Source organism: Rhodnius prolixus, unplaced genomic scaffold (genome assembly GCF_049639745.1).
Source record: "Rhodnius prolixus isolate KJV_2025 unplaced genomic scaffold, Rpr scaffold_2, whole genome shotgun sequence".
Taxonomy (NCBI): domain Eukaryota; kingdom Metazoa; phylum Arthropoda; class Insecta; order Hemiptera; family Reduviidae; genus Rhodnius; species Rhodnius prolixus.
The window spans coordinates 12,843,794-12,861,328 of NW_027411592.1; the positions used below are offsets into that span (position 1 = coordinate 12,843,794).

A 17,535-nucleotide genomic window follows, 5' to 3' on the forward strand; every position below is an offset into this window, starting at 1 on the left:
TTTAAAGTGTTGCAATGAAAAAATTGTACGATATCAAAGTATCTAATTAAAAATTTTGTTACTAGGGTCTACAAACAGGCGCCACGCCACGGTACTCGAGCAATTAGAGGCGAGACCTGTAAAGCTTATATTTGTATTGTGGTACTGGGTTCGATTCTCGGTCTTGGCCATGAGCTTTCTATTTCATGTTTAAAATGAGAATTTACTAGTAAAGTTTGTTTGCTAGTCACCTCCGTCCACGATACCTAGTTGGTAGTTGGACGTAAAGCCCGCCTGAAAAAATAGGCGTTACTTTACTTTTTTTCACTTTTTGAATCTCCAAAGGCTCCTATTTTAATCTCCTCTTCACCGCTACAAAATTAATTAAAATATAGTTTATTCCTCGATTTAAATAACAAAAGTTCGTACGTTTTTTCTGTTAACAGACTTTTGAGCTTCTACAGGTCAGTAAAGATCTTTGATTTTAGAGTAAAATCAAAATTTAAAGGTATCTAATTATCAAAATCTTGAAGCTGAAGGCTTAAAGATCAGGGGTGATTTAATAGAATTGTTCGTACAAAAACACTGCACCTTGTCTCTCTGTATCCTAGTACCAAGTGACGTCTAGTCTACGTTCTTCCATTTGTTCTTCTGTCTGCAGTTAGACATGTTAGGCCCCTTCCTTCCAGCTGCTGTCTTTGTGTGCCACCATTTTATAGGGAACCCATTTTTTACCTTTTTTACTTAAGATCTTAAAATAATCTTTCAATTCTTTTAAAAAATATTAATTCTTTCAATTACATTTTAAATTTACTCTTTTTCCAAATTTCTTTATTCATGGATAGCAAATTGATTTGTGGGATATAAAATGATGTAGTTTTGACTTTGGTATCTTGAATGATTAATATAGACGTCGTATCAACAATTTCAGCTTCTCTCAGTTTATTATGGCTGTCGAAATGTAGCGGCTGAGAAGAATTGTTGTTGGCTTCTTTAAAAGACATTTTAAACAGTCTTAGACGTACGTGATTCTTTAAAAATACTATTTTGTCTCGCTTTGAGATCGAAGAACTTTTGGTTTTTCATTTTTAATCTAGTCTGTGAGTAGTTTTCTATTTTTTGTTGGTCAAAAAGGGGTAAATGTCGGTATGTTAACCGCTAATGGTGGTAGTGCCATCGAGTTTCAGCCTCTAGCATATTATAGTACCGCCAGAGTCTTATTATCCACTTTTCCAATATTATGAATATGGCAAATCAAAAATAAATTGATTAGACGCGCCACTTGCCAGCTCTTCTTGGCAACCCATAACCCAAAAAAAGTACTTTCTACTTCCATCGGTTCTGTGTGCACCTAGAATCTTTCCTACATAGAAGCTCACCTGATGAGGAAGTTAGACTAGGACTCATGCGTGGAAAGAAACTTACAAATTGAAGAAATCGGAGAGGAATCTGAACAAATTATTGCGCTACATACTTCCACTTTTCAGCATTTTGAAAGGCCATTCGTTTTATAGTTCGCAGGAGCTATTGGCCAGAAACAAATAATTCATTTCATAAATTAGAGACCATAGGTACACTACGATGGCTATTAAAGGTTGTATCGGTGAATTTACTTCTCAAAATGGCGCTTTTGATTAGAACATTTTCACTGGAACCTCCAGTATGCCAGTAAAAGTTTCGAGAACGTGAATTATTCAGTTGCGATTTCCTAATGTAAGAGAAAATTAAAGCTTTCAGTATCGTTTTTACCGAAGATATTTTTAAAGATTTTTCGTCAAGGAAAAAGATCTAATTAGAAGAAAATTAGAGACTAATAGCAACTATTTTTAGTGTGCACTTCTCTCTAAAATTCTATTTCGGCATTCTGAGTAGTCCCATCACTTAAATTACTAATAAAGAAGATTAAATTAGTTGCTAAACTTCCGAGATTAAAGAGAAAGTTTTAAATAAAATCTTTTTGTCTGCCGTTTGTAGTGTTTCGTTGGAGTACCTTAGTAAATCTTTGATTCTTTAAAGCTGTGATTTTCACTTTAAGATACTTATTTTAATTAGTCTTAAAAAAAAACAACTTTTAGAATAGTCTAAAAACAACCCTTTGAAAAAAAAAAAAAAACTACTGTAAAAAACCTTGTTTACAATTTTTTTCTTTTGAGAAAGTTACAAAAAAGAATGAAAAAGAAAAATAAATAAATAAAAATAATTATTTTTGCACTAAATTAAAGATTAATTGAATGAAAACCAGGTTGAGTCTCTGATGTACGTAAGAACAGTATTAGGAAATCGTGTGGGATAGTTGACAGCAAAGAACATTCTCCATTAAAGAAAACTGAATTGAAGTAATCCAATTGATTTAAATTTTAATTCTCTTTTTCATTCAGAATAATATCCTTAAGTTTTTGGAAATATTATTGTCAGTAGATATTTCGAACATATTGAATTGAGTAGGTATTTCATTTTCGTGGAAAAGTTAATAAAGAATCTTCCCTAATTTAACAATCTATTAGCAAACTTTTCTGTTTCAAAAGGAACCCATTCTGTAAAATTAAATTTATGCATAAGTGAATAGTTGATTGAAAATAAGAAATCTCATTTTTCGCAATTTACAATTTTATTATTATTATTAGAAAATACGTCTATCAGAGAACACATTCCTATTATAAATATTTTTCTTGTAATGAAGTGATCCTTGTGTGCTCGTTATAAGTTCTTTGATCTGCTCTGTTTACAACGAGCAAGTTTAAAACTCACAAATATTATTTTGGAAAAAAAAACTGTTCTTCTTCTCCTTCTCGTTCTTCCATGAAATATTGTGGATACACTTTGTCCCTGTGACTGTTAAAGGAGTGGGACCAGATTTTATTAAGAGTTTGGATTGGATTACTTACTCTCCAAGTCTTTTGCTAACGTTAGCGATGCAGAATAAAGCCAAATGAATTGCTAGTGACTAATTTGATTCTTTTTTATTAGTAGATCCATTATTGTTTCACAGTGCAAAACTAATACTAGTTTTTCTATACGAACGCATTATCAATATCTAGCCAAGTATTCTGTTATTCTTAGATTTTTCAAACACTTTCAACTGTAGCATTTAATTACATTACTTACATAGTTGCATACGCCACTTTCAAATAAAAATAAATCAAATCATGCCTCTTGCAAATAAATAAGCGCACCGCATCATACACCCAACTTTTCCGTTCTCGAGCAATCAATCTTGTAAACATCCGCTATTCAAGCTCGCATATAACGGCCATTACCTTTCAACTACTGAAAAACTGTGATCGTAGTTTGTCTCTGACAGTTTCTGTGAACAGAATTAAGCTTAAAAGCCTCAGGTAAGTGTTTTGTTTGTGACCAACCTTACCCAATTGTTTTAAAATTGAAAATAGTTAAAAACAAAAATAAATAATGAAATAATGTAGGGAATAATACTGTTGACCGAATTAATAAAATAAAAATTCTGTATTTTGTATTTGCACCAAATTTTGGCCTGTTCGTCTGTGATGAATAACAAGAAATTGCAAAGAATTGGCTCGCTTACCATTGAACAAATTTCTAAATTGATATTTGAAGTTAATGTTTAATCTCTCTCGTCCTGAAATTTCTTAATTATAAAATAATCCTGAAATATTATAATTTCACTTCTGGTAGGAAGTGTAAGAAGGGATCACACTGAAGAACATTTCAGTGTAATGGGCGGTTATGCATCATGAAGAGCATTGCTTTTAGTTAGAAGAAAACTAACTACACAACTGGATGGACAACCTCTTTTTCACTCAATGGATTTCTTTATTTCGTTGAGTTCTTTTCAAAAATAGCTGCAGCTATTTCCCTTTAAATGTTGCATATTTATGAAGCTCATTTTATCCTCTTTTAAGATATTTTGTCGGTAAAATTCTGTTAAAGGTTCTGTTTAAAGGTGGTTTGATATACTTTACTCTTTATATATACATAAAGTAATACTATTTCTTGCACAATATACGTCTCTGTGACTTATTTATTTTAAAGGAGCGATAAATTTGTAGCTAAATTTTTTAACTGGAAAAAAGTACATTACTGGATGGATTATCAATTTTCTGTAATTATTTTCTAAAATGCCTTTTTCGATTTACCCTAATCGAAATGGAACCTGATAGATTATACGTTTCTTTAGGGAAAGGTCAGAGATGTTTGCAATATAATTTGAGACTTTCACATTGTTTGAAATGTCTTCAGAGAAAAGCATTCCTTTACTGTGCGTGAGAATAATATCTCCGCAAGTTTTTGGTACCTGATAGTGCAACATTTGTTATTGATATATTGTTCGCTATTTCTTGCGCTTCCTTCCGCCATATTAGAAAATTCCTTTTTTTCTTTCATTTTTTTTATTTTTTATGTCGTTCATTTTAAACAGTAACAATAATTTTTGTAATAGAAAAAATATTCTTGTAAAACAGTTTTCAGAATCAAAATAATTCAACTGTAGAAACTAATTTAATAACTTTAATATCAATAAAATAATAATAGTCAGAAAGTAAATAATACGAAACTATATAGAGATACTAAATGTTGTAAATACTTTTCAAAGACTGACAGAATGATTTGCTAGAATAATAAAATTGCTAGTTTCCAGATAATCTATAAATATCGCCCTTTCGAGATGTCGTATATTCGGTCTTTCGGACTCATTTAGTTGTAGTAAATAGTGAGGTCAATGGCTCGCTTTTTAATAAGTTTTCCTATTTTGGACAAGCACCTTTTTTTATTTTTTATCAACACGACTAATTTCTTAATATCAATTTAAATCAGTCGGAACAGTCATATTATGTTATTAAGATTATGAAATGAATCACTTTACAGCTTGGATGGAATAATGATGCTTAATGAAGGTTTCTTAGACTGTCGTCAGACGTTGCTCCATGCTATCTTATTAACGCTAAAAAAAAAAAAAAAAAAAAAATATAAGTCCAATATTCTGAGCGTAGAATAAATACATTTAATTTTTTTATTTGGGAAATTTAAGCTTCACGTTAAATTCAGTTTAAATAAGTAAAACTATGCAATAATTCAGCCTTTAATAAACTCCATTTAGGTACATTCAATTATAAAGTTATAAATGAAAATGAGAACATTTTTTATTTAATTTTTCAAGTAACATTTTTTTCTGAACGGTTGAGAATTAAGTAAAGGTTATTTATTTTATATATTGAGCTAGTCTTTTTAAAATAGTTTGTAGCAAGATTCTGCTGTCAGTGTTAATCCTTTAAATGAAGAAACCCTTAGGTATTGTTTAAAAAACTAATTGACATAATATTCTTCTTTGTAAACAGTTCTTACGTAGAAATTCTTATTATATTTTATGCATTTATATGACTACTTTAACTTGGTTCCTTATTATCATACTTGCTGGCTTTATTCTGGTCTGCTCAGTGAAATAGAGAAAGTTAAGTTGGCTTTCCAGCACCGTTTTACGTAGATTCAGTTGTTCTTGAATTGACTTCTTTGCCAGTTTATGTTTTATATACCAGTTTATTTAAAAGAAATTACACGATGTTACCAATCATTTGGAATTAGCGAGTATTTAAATAATGGCTAAAATTGTTGAGAAAGTAATTTGACTCTTTTAAGTGGCCAATATGTTTATCGCAGAATAAAGATGTAAAGGGTATGATGATATTAGTTTGTGATGAACTAGCGTTTCACCTATGGCCAGTTGCACCCTTCAACCGCCGCTAAAGGCCCTAAGTTTGTGTTGTTAGACAGTGGCGGCTCCAAGTTCTCTGGAGATCCTTCATTCTTACCGAGCTATGAAGTTTACACTAGAGAACTGACAGCAAAATGGACAGTATCCGCTATACCCTAGGTCCTAGGAAGTACAGTAATTGCCTATTTTTTCTGGTAGCACCAAATTTGGGGTCGTAGACAAGAGCGGAATCACTGCTTTAATTTTAATATTTTTTTAACAAAAAATTAGTTATAACGCGCAGGAGACCGGACTGGAAAGCTCCCACCTTCAGGATCACTATGCCAAACAACTTGCCTTCAGGATTTTATTTAGATAAGATCCTATTAAGTTGGAATGATTCAATAATGGTAGGCGATGATACAAATCTTTTTTTCCCCCCACTTTATTTGTATATTAACAACTGCAACAATTGTTGCGTAAAGTAAATTTGATCTTACTGGTTCAGTTCACTTGTGATGTCATGGTTAGAGCAATCACCCACTGGTGAAAATCTTTCACAATGATTTAATCACAATAGATCTCTGGGAACTTTCGCTTCAAACGTCGAGGAGGATTGTGTGGATGGTGAGGAGAGGAGAGTTGTTGGACTAGAGGATTAGGATGGAGAGCTAGGAGGCTGTGAAATTTGCGGTAGCGAGACTTCATTAGGTCAGTGCAAAAGGGATGTGAAGATCAGTGTGTATTGTAAGGTTAGAAATGTAGTATGGAGCATTCAGGATTTTCCTTAGGATTTTAGATTGTAATGTCTGTAGGCGTTTGGAGTTAGAAGGATTGGTTGAATCTTCAAAACTTTTTTTAACATTCATTCTTCCAAAGTGCATACTCCCTCTCACTGTAATTACATCTACTTGGTTCATAGTCTACAATTTCTTTTAATTATTACTGTTGATTGCTTTTGGTTTTTTGAGAAAGGTTTATTACTCTTAATACAAAACTTTACCGTCAAAATTAGTATTTTTTTCTAAATAATTTAATTAAATTTTAATCTCTTCTAAAGGAAACTTACCTTTCTTAATTAAATAGAACTATGGCTGAAAACATTCCTACACTGAGGTTCGCTTAATTATTCATTCAATCATCACTAAATTAGAATTCTTTTGACATTTTTTCGTTTATTAATTGAAATTACTAAGATCCTAATTTTATTTTCATAAAGAATTTTTATTATTTTGAGTGAAAGTGTTACTTTCTGTTTCCAAATTTGTACATTTAGTTGAAAACTTTCAGAAACAGGACCTTTGGGATTCAACGCAATTTGAAATTGTTCGTAAACAATACAAGGGGAAATTAATTAAAATTTTGACCTAACTCATCGCCCTCGTTTACTAATGGAAAGCTTTGAAGTTGCGGAAGTGTGTAATTTTCTTTTTTTTTATGAATGAGGTGAAAATTAAAGTTGTTTTTAATATAAAAGTAAAATTAGTTTTTATTGACATCCTGTTACTCTTCCTGTATTATGAAGAGATTACATCTTCAGTTGATAATGCAAATTTTAAGCAATTCTTTAATAAGATCTCCGCTTTTCTCCATTCACTTACTTTGAACTATCGATTGTCAATTAAAAAAAAAACAAAAAAAAGATCTACATAATACTTTCTTTACGGAAGCTTCATGGAAAATTTGCACGTCATTTCCAAAAGTAATTTCCCATGTTCTTTTTCTTTCGTGGAAATTGAGAATTTTTTCTAATTAAAATTAGTCGGAGAGTTCCTCTACATTGAGGCACCTCCCAATAGACGTATTCTCATGACCTCTCATTTATTCGTATATGTCACATTGACATTTTTTATTAGTTATTTATGTGAAAATAAATAAAATTTTCCTTTATTCAGATGTGAGGTTTTATTGTTGGAATGAATGGAGTCGTCACCTCTTCTGAGTAGACGCACACATCAACCGCCTCTTCAGTTTCTGTTATTACTCCAAGTTGCCTGAAAAAGTCACTAATCTACTTCTCCTTTGGGGTCCTTTAACTTTACTAAAATCAAATAAAATCACGGCGCATCTGGCCTTTTTTTAGAGGTAATATTTTTTATTTTATTCATGGCATGTTGGAGAAACTTTGTTGTAGCGAAGTTCTTATTAAAAAGTTGCGTTTCCTGTTATAGAAGCGGAAACCTCAGAATCAGATGGTTACATTTTGAAGAGTGTTAATTATTCTGTTATTGAATAAATTGAATAATTCCCTATTCTCTTTAACAACTCCTATGGATTATCTAAAAAATCTTGATAGAGATTGCATAGAATTATGTATAACTACTTAAGTTCTAACTGAAATGTTTTTGAATTTTCTATTTACGTAAGAATTTCGGCAGTTGAAATAAGAGAAAGAAATGAGAGATCTAAACAGATTTTTAATTTCTCTTACCAGGTCAAGAAAGTATTGTTACCATTCAAATGTGGGAATTTGATTGGTCACCGATATTATCAGGTCATTCTAGACTGAAGAGGGTTTTTTGAAATGGATCAGTATTTGGTGTTGGTTTTAAACAAAAATAAATAAATATTTTCTTGCTTCACTCATTGGGGCTGCTGCATGAAATCATCAATCGAAAAAATACTTCATGATATTGCCGAAGTAAATTCATGAAGAACGATGCTTGACGGTTGAGTTCCTATGGTTGTTATCCTATGGCCTGAATTGGCCATAGTTAATGCATTGCATATTTCTATAGAACATGAAACTGTATGTGACTTTTTTTAATCATTACAGTGCGGCAAGTATCAGTTGTTGGATTTATCACGTTCGTAAGATATAGAAATGATAATTTTAGATTGTTTCAAAGAATTTAAAAAAAATTTGTTCAGTTCTGTTTAATTATTATTAAATTAAACTCACTTTGCTTTAATTATTTACTTTCCTAATCATTAATTGGGATTTTACATTAATTTTAACTTTCCCTTTTTGAAGATTGCAATCGTGCCAGATTATTAGAATTTGGAGTTATCGCTAGAAAGATCTGTTTTATGGTTTCCTATGTCCGAAAAAGTGGTTTTTACTAATTACTCTGCGAGTGGTGGCTCCACCGGTTAAAAAATACAAAAAAAAAAGTTCAGCAAGTTCAAATTTGATATTTAGTTTGGAAGAACCCACAATAACGTTTTGTCAAAATATCTCGAACGAAAAAATCTTTTACTTCAATAGATTCTGAAGTGTTTAATGATTTAAGTGTTCGCATTTTTTTTAAACTTTTTTTATTCATAACATTTTTCTTTAGATTAATTCGATTAAGGGCCGGCCACTACTGCGTGAGAGCATTATATTGTACACTGCCTTGCCTTTTGTCTAGCTTTAACTGGAATCAAATGTTACAAAATCTCTCGAAAACAAATCACAGGAAAATGGAACCATTATATTTCTATTTGATCCTACCAGAAGATCTGAATTTACCTTAGTTACCAAAGACTTTACAGAAGAATATTACTTTTTTAATGGAATCTTCATTTTTGTCAGATTATCGCTAAAATGGCTGTAACTGTTTTCTTTATACTTCGTTTACATATTGTTCTCGTATTCTGAAACGGTTTTTTGAAACATTTATCCTTGACTATTCCATACAATTCTCCTATATTATTCGCTTTAAGAACACTTCTGGGAGAAAGGTTAGACAGGCTCTAATGTACTATTTCAGCATAATGTACGATCCAGTGTATTATATGTTATGTATTGTGGATGAAGGTTAAATGAATTGCGAATATATCCAGCTTGAAGAATTTTCCACGAACCGGAAGTATTACTTATTGGATTTCTAAACTTTTTTTACTATTCTCTGGACATATTCTTCGTGAGCTCATATTCAGCAGATCTGTAACTCTTATTTGAACAATTTTTCGAAGGAAATTCTTTTTAGAGCGTGAGGTCCGGGGTGACGAAGGGAGGAAAAATGGAAAAATGGTTTCAGAAGTTGGACAGAAACCTTTTGTTTTTCTTTAAAATTATTTAGGTGTGAATAACTTCTTAGCGGAAGAATTGATAAGTTAGGATAATTAATTGATAAGATAAGTTATCAAAAAAAATCTGTTGCGAACATCCACCCGACTTTATCTTATTCCATGTTGATTTGGTTATTGAAAACCCCCTGTCCCAAATAGTATCTCTGTATTTAGATTCGATTGTTAAGACTTGTTCTTCCTTAATTAAAAGATGATTTGTGATACAATGTGATTTCGACCTATTTCTATCTTATACGAAGTAAGTTATTTTAAAGAATTATTTTCTGAACGATGAGAAAATATTTTAGTAAAATAAAGGATTTCCTAGAGATTGGACCAGAATAATGGTACTGCTAGTTAGTAGTAAAATTCTCTGCCTAGTTTTAGGTTGGGTTCCATTGTTCTGGAGATTATATAAGGGCAGTGCTTTCTCTCATGAAGGGATCAGTAGTTTAAGCTACCCTAAAATAGTTGAATACCCTATGTTAGTACTGCGAAGTAGCAATGTTTTTAAGTAAGCTTTAGAGCAGTGTGTTCACAAATGAACCAGGCCCAACCTAAAGATTAAAATTTTTGTTATTATTTTTATATGAATACTTAAAAGTTATTCATTAGCAAAATGATGAAATTTTGATTTAATTAGTATTTTAAATTATAGGTTAATTGATGACTAAATATGTTCTTTTATTAGTCATTTCATCTCTCTTAAATGAAGCCTAAGGCTGGAACCATAGTGGAGCGGCGAGCAAAGCGGCGAAATCAAACACAAGTAAACATATGGGACCGCGCATAGTGGCGAGCAAAGCGAAGATAGAGCAACGCTATCTATAGAGAGTAGAGCAAAGCGTTATGACATGTTTGATTTCTTCGCTCTCATCGCGCTCAATTTGTAAAGGTTATTTTTCAAAGGTTATGGATATTGATACATTATTGGTTTAGTTTGTTTGAAGAAACCTCTGTGGGACCACAGTATTTGCGAGCTACAGTTTTTAACAGTTAATAATTAATAGTTAAAATTATTTAATAATTAGTAGTTAATGGAGAATTCTGGTAATATTTGCTACATTTAATTTGGTTCTCAATCCCTTAATGCTAACTTTCATCTAAATACTAAGCAAAATTAAATTACATTTTCGCGTCCTACTACTTCTGATCAGGACGAATTCTCCAATCCTTCTTCTGTAGCGTCGTACTACTCCAGTTTTTCAGATGAACAACATTAATTTACGACAAATCATGGTGTAGTGATTTAATAAAATTATTGTGTTTTTTTAATTGACTAATTTCTTTTTATCTGCATATATTTCTATTTTATTTTTATTTATTTTGATTTTCTTATCTTAAAGTAACTGCTAGGATTAATGGGGTTACACAGATTTGTATTTAGTTAATAACCTACATAGTTAATTTTTCTATATTGTGCCTAACTCTTGTTATGAGTTGTATTACTCAAAAACAATAAAATTTGATTTTGATTAATGGGGTTACATTGGGCTAGTATGTAATCAAATGTTGATAAAGACATTCGAAAATACGCATGAAACTAGCCAGGATGCTCCCGAAGTTGTTGGTACAAGTGATGAAATTCACCAAGTTCATTTCTAAACTTATTTATGTCATGTACACTGCAGCTCCTACTACTAAGCTGTTGCAAATACCAGTTTCAACGAAGAATTTTCATATAAAAATATTTCCTCCATCTTGTTTTGTCAAAAGGAGAACGCGACTAAGCTCGTCACTATGTGCATGCGAATCTTTGCTCGCTGCTCGTCGCTCTCTTTGATCTGAAGTAGCTATCATCGCCGCTTTGCCCGCCGCTCCACTATGTTTCCAGCCTAACAGAGATCCCTTTGGGGAACTATTCGAATAATCGGAAATAAATTATTTTAATGTCTTAAGGAACCACTAGCTAGCTACAAATCCCTAAAAAAATATGTCGCACTGTAACATAAAATTTTCGGTTATGTTTAACCAATATAAACTCTAAGTTATTTAGATGTTTAATCCATTAAAGCATTTACTACTCAAGAGATGGTATATTGCAATAACAATCTAGCGTCAGGTAATAAATTCCTACATGAATTCAACTTATCAGGTTCATTGATTGTAAACTAACACCTGTTGCATATCTAAATGTCATAACTATGCTCTAGGTTATCCATTATTTTATCCAATGTTTATGTAGTATGAAATTTTAGGATATTGCAGATTAGTTAGTTGCTTCCATTATCTTTTTATTCTGTTTAGGCCATAACCTTTAGCGCATATTGTTGTAAGATCTGGTGCTATCCTATTCTTTATTTTTTTATTGTTGCATTTTTTTATTTTTACAATTTATAATTTCTATTCTCCATTTTTAAAGTTCAATTAGTTAATATAAGACAAAAGTACGAATTTCATGTACTAATTGTTTCCTACTGGAGAAGCTGAGCATTTTATTAGTTCTGGACAAAGATTTTAAAAAATGTAGTAGGGGACTTGTCATATATATCTAATAGGCAACAAGATGGCTTGTATAATATCTTATCAGAGAACGTTTTAGGATTTTTTTTTTTTTTTTTTTAATTTAAGGTTCAAAATCTAAGGTCGCTTAGACCACTGTCACTTGAAGTCTCTTTCAATGCATCTATTGCCCTCAATTAGTTTTTTACTCTTACAAACATCGTTGCACCAAACAATAGGTTTCTGGGGAACACAATTCTAGTGTAACCAAGGCTAGAATTAATCTTAGAATCTTTGGAATTGCAATTCAACCTCACTTCTAAGATTCCTTCAAATATTTTTTGTTAAATTAAATTTATAATGCACAAAATTGTTGAATATTTTTGCAGCTAGTGGTGTTCTAAATGTTCTGCAGCTTTTTGGTGTTTTCTTTGGTTGTAGAGAACATATCACTAGAAAATGAACTGCTGTATTTCCTTTTAGCTTATTACAAAGGCTGAATTAAGAATCTTATCTTAAGGAGTAAGGACATTGTTGAATCGTTTATTTTATGGGAACTGAGTTTTGATAGAGATGACCTACACAGAAATTACTGCTAAGAAATAAATTGAATTAGCAACCTGTGTTTATTTAATTTCTCTAATTTAATTGCAAAATCAGCTAAGTTTAGTGATATTAGAAGTTGACTTGGAATATCGGGAAAGGTGCTAATTGCCCTGTAGATGTGGTTTGCTGCTCTCTTTACAGTTCTATTGTATTTGTGTGTTAGGTCGAGATATCCGCAGATACCTTTCCGTTTGGAAGAAGTAATATTTCTTGACCAAAAATATAACACATCCAAATCATAAATTTATATTGCATGTTCATAACATGAACTAACGTCTGTAATTCTACTATTTACTTTTTTATTGAACTTTTAATCGGATTTCTTTCGTTTCATTATTTTTATGAAAATTATACAATATGGTAGTTCATTTTAAATCTTGACTAATCTGATCCAGAGCTTTGTTTTTGTATCTAACATTGTCTATTTGGAATAAAAATGCTTGGGATTCCTGTCTTTTGTAGAATTCATTCCAACTACCAGAAGTTGTATTTCTTTTTTACCGCCTGGTATATTTGTGGGCCTTGTAAAGAAAAAAAAAGAAACTGAGTTAAACTTAATGAATATTAACATTTTGTTTAATAGACTAAGTTAAAAAAATATTCCTATGCAATATAATACAGTCATTAATTCTGTTGAAGTAAAGGGTTATTGCGTGATTGAAGCAATGGTAAAACTCTCGCTGTATAACATCAGTCTTTGATTAGGTTTGGAGGTCAACTACCGATCAGACGAGGTGGTGGAAGGTTGTCTTGAAGTTTAGTAGTAGCGTTTGAATGAAGAGTTACGTGTATAAAGGAAAAGAGATTTGGTACAGAAATTTTGCCTTTTTTATTAGATAAGAAAGGTTGAAATTTTCGTGGAGAGAAGAGTAGGAAACGTTGTACGAATCATCTACTACTTGACGATGAATTTTGGACTAAAAAGCTCTTAACGCATTAAAAACGTAAACCATCTGACTAAAACTTTTTTTCTGTCAGCTGGCAGGGGCATTCAATTAAAGTGTAGGTTAAGTAATTTGGTTCTAAAACTACCTTAAATGTCTTCAACTATGGAAAGAATGCAAAAGAAATTTCGCAAGAGTCTGCGTTTTAAGCTTAACGTTTGCAAAAGTTGATTGGAGTACTAAGCTTGTTAGACGCATCATCCAACTTGCCAAATTATCCTGAAGGAAATCAGCAATTCGATACCATCATCATGTTCAATCTCCTTCATAACAATATTAGAACTCTCTTTTGGACTTTGATGCTCCTTCCTAACACACTCTTTGAATTTTTAACAGTCTAATTACCTGATATTTCCCGGCTTATCCAAGATTGATTGTACATTCGAAATCTTTCCCTTACAATCTTTTTTTCACACTCCGTTTGCCATCCGCTTGTTTTATTGTTCTTTAAACTAAATAAAACAAGTGTTAATAAAAACAAATGCTAGTAAATTATTATTATTAATACATTTTCCTACAATTTAGAACCGTAATGCGAGAATTATTGTCAAAATTTTGTTACTTTATTGAAGCACCATACCATTTGTTATGTATTTGTGTATTAGGTACTTTAATTCAAAAAATGCCTGCCATTCTCGTTGCCCGGTACTACTTATTTAAAAAACCAATAGATTCTATATTGTCTATATTCTATATTTCGGCTGCTAATTCTGTGAGTCGCTATGGAACTCCTCTGGTTATGCGACCATCCTGATTAGCTGGCCATTTTGTAACTTATAATCTTAAAACGAAAACTCTCGAAAAATAGCGTGCGAGTTAAGTTTTTTATACTTATTTTTTAACATAGTGCTCCATGAGCTCAGAACTTTATACATTTCATTACCTGATTCAGTTATGTAAATAAGCAAAATCGTTTAAATTTTTTTATGTCTTTTATTGCCAGAATGTTTATTATTTTTAATTTTCTGCCACACTTTAAAAAACCTTTTCATTTCTCTTGTAATAAAGAGCGAGCACAAAAACAAAAATTTACACGAACAACTAATACAAAATGAAGAACAACTTTTCTTTTTTTTCCTGCATTTGTGATGGTGTTGTAAAATGATGTGGGTTTGAAAAGAGGGCGAGTTTCACTGGAAGTTGTTGACAGTTTGCAGGCGCCATTGTACCAAGAGTGTAGTAATTGTGTTTAAGAGAGGAGCTGGACGGAGCGACTCTTTGTTGCTGTAAGAGAGTTGTACAGACGAGGCAACATCCTGCTGCTAGCTGGTCTGGACCACTTCATAGTTTAGGGCTGTTATGATGAGGCCCTGCTCCAAAAACCTTGCCAACTCTTGGTCTGGCGGTTCTCTTTATGTTGCTCTTTTAACATTTCATCTCGCCTTGCACACTTTCATGCTGCTTGCAATCTTCGCACCACTTTACCTCATTTCTAACCCTTACTTCTGTTCGCGCCCTCCTAATAATTCATACAAGTTCTGCAAGAATTGATGATTTATTAATAACGTCCCTTTTATACACAAGTCAAACTTTTGATACAAAAAAAAAAAGAAACCAATTTCTTCTATACTAACTTTCTTATGTCAAGAAAGCGCTAAATTGTGTTTAAACGCAGTATTATTTATTTACTTCCTGCACTGACTTCTCAGATTTGAGCTAAAATTTTGCTAACGTTTCTGTTATTGAATTGTGAGCTCTTCAGTTTCAACCTAGTTGGTCCTTTCTATTTCTCTCCCTTCTACAATCGCGGTCGCAAGTCATTCGGTTGAAATTGAGTTTTCGCTAGAAATATCTGTTCCTAGAACTCATGACAATTTTATTGTTATTATTAATTTATTGATGCGACGTGTTGAGTTCGTTTTTTTGCATCTTGTGTAGTGGGAATCAAAACAAATGTCAAAGGAAAAATCAAACTTGTTATTTCTGTTGATAGTATGGGTCGCAAAGGTGTTGGAAGAGCCTACGCTCATTTGTTGGTTACTGGGCTTTTCTTATTAAATATTTTATTTAAAATAAACATATTTTCCGAGGGAAACATTTTTTATGAAGTATTCTCTGGGAACTGTCACTCTCTGTACTTCATTTTAGCTAATCAAACTACTGCCAGTTTAAATTAAGGTAATAGGTATATACTTGGAAATTGCTACGTTTTTGCCTACACGAGAGAACCACAGTAAATCTTTGAAGTAAGTTGATGCGTCTTACAAATAAAAGGTCATCAAAGATGTTACAGTCTACAAGATTTCCGTTTTAGATTTCTTTGACTGCAAGAAGATGAATTGACAATTAATATTACTATATATTTAAATGGAAACAGGTTTGTTTATTGCTTTTAAAATTGTCTGATAAAAAGCCATTTTTTTTTCCAAGGCCAAACTAAATTAACTCGCACATACTCAGCCAGTTTTACTGTGGTAGATTCACCTACTTTCTTAGAGAATTAAATAAAAAAAGAATCAAACCAAATAACTAGATAAAAAGGTGCAGTTAGTGGGAGTTTAAAGTTAACGAGGCATTGAAGAGACAGATTGCCAATGCTACTACAATTTATCTCTTTCTATTTCAAGATGTTAGAAGAGGAAGAGTGAACCTAGAAGAACTTGATGTTCCTATTTCTTGTTTGATTGAAGGTTAGTTAGTTCTTACCTGAGGTCTTAACAATTCCTTCAGCAATTTCTTCATTGCCTTTCTTCTACGTAGATTAAGTTTAATCGATCAGTGTTATCAGAATAAAATAGGAGGTTCTATAACGTTTTTTACTTTATTGGATAGATGAAGTTGTTTGTTCTAAACACATATTATTGAAATGAAATCCTCAAGCTTATTTGTCATTAGGTAATTTCAGACTTGTTTCTAGTAAGGACTTAGTTAAAGAGCATTCAGCAACTTCTTATTTGTCCTTGTTTTAACGAGAAGTACTTTCGAACTTGAAAATCCTTTGCAAGGTATATAGATTTAACTTTATTGAAGTGTAGGTAATCGCTGATTGAGATCTTGGAGATTCCATGAGTCATGAAAGTGTGTGTCTAAGATGAAGAGAAGCTAGAGTAGTGCTGCCCGTTTGTTAACCAAACCAAGATGGCTGTTCATATCGACTAACTCTCAGCATCTACTATTTTCAACTGAAGTACTTTTCATATTGATTGTGTCCTCATAAGATTAACAAATGTTTTTTAGGCAACTTTACGGCAGTCGTGGATGAAGGCGAATAACTTACTTTACTTAATATTTTTATTTTAACACATCAAATAAGTCCAAAGTCTATCCCGCGAATCGAAACTAATAACGTTAGCTGAGCGAGTTACGCCTCAGTATGCTCGGTAACTGTGGTCTTTTTTTGTTATGAATGATAAATTTATTGGTAGAGATATGTAATAGGTGTGTTTAGTAAACAAAAAATACATTATTTATAATAATTGTACAAGAAACTTTTGTGGGAGAAAATAAAATAGGAGAAATTCGGCTTATGCCATACCTAAGTACAGGTTAATAATAAACAAATGTAATACTAATTTTATTTATGTTTCTACTCACAGAAATATGTCAAAAAGAAACTTAACGTAAAGAAAAATTGTGTGTTACAATCGCACTTTAGCCGAATGGAAGAAAAGATTTATGCAGTATGCCTAGTAGATAAAGCTAAGCTTCTTGTAAAGAACAATTTTTTACCCATTTCTTTGCTCTTATTCGATCTCAGTTTGTTAAGAATCATGAAACCTAACCTACCGATTGCAGTTGCTATCAAACAGGATATGAAAGATCGCTTTCTTCTCCAACTTCTGACAAAGTGTGCTCAGTGGTTTTCAGGTTAATGAATCTTTATCCTTTGACGAAACTTCTTGGATTTTCAGTCGCTGTAAGTGGGCAAATTATCAAATTAATCCGATTCCTGTCTGTCTAGTTTAC

General features: G+C 31.9%; 1 protein-coding gene across 6 annotated transcripts in view; it reads left to right on the top strand.

Moving 5' to 3' along the window:
• Positions 1 to 17,535, top strand: part of Mgat4a (alpha-1,3-mannosyl-glycoprotein 4-beta-N-acetylglucosaminyltransferase a) — a 389,138-nt gene that overhangs the window by 244,759 nt on the left and 126,844 nt on the right. The window lies entirely within an intron of this gene.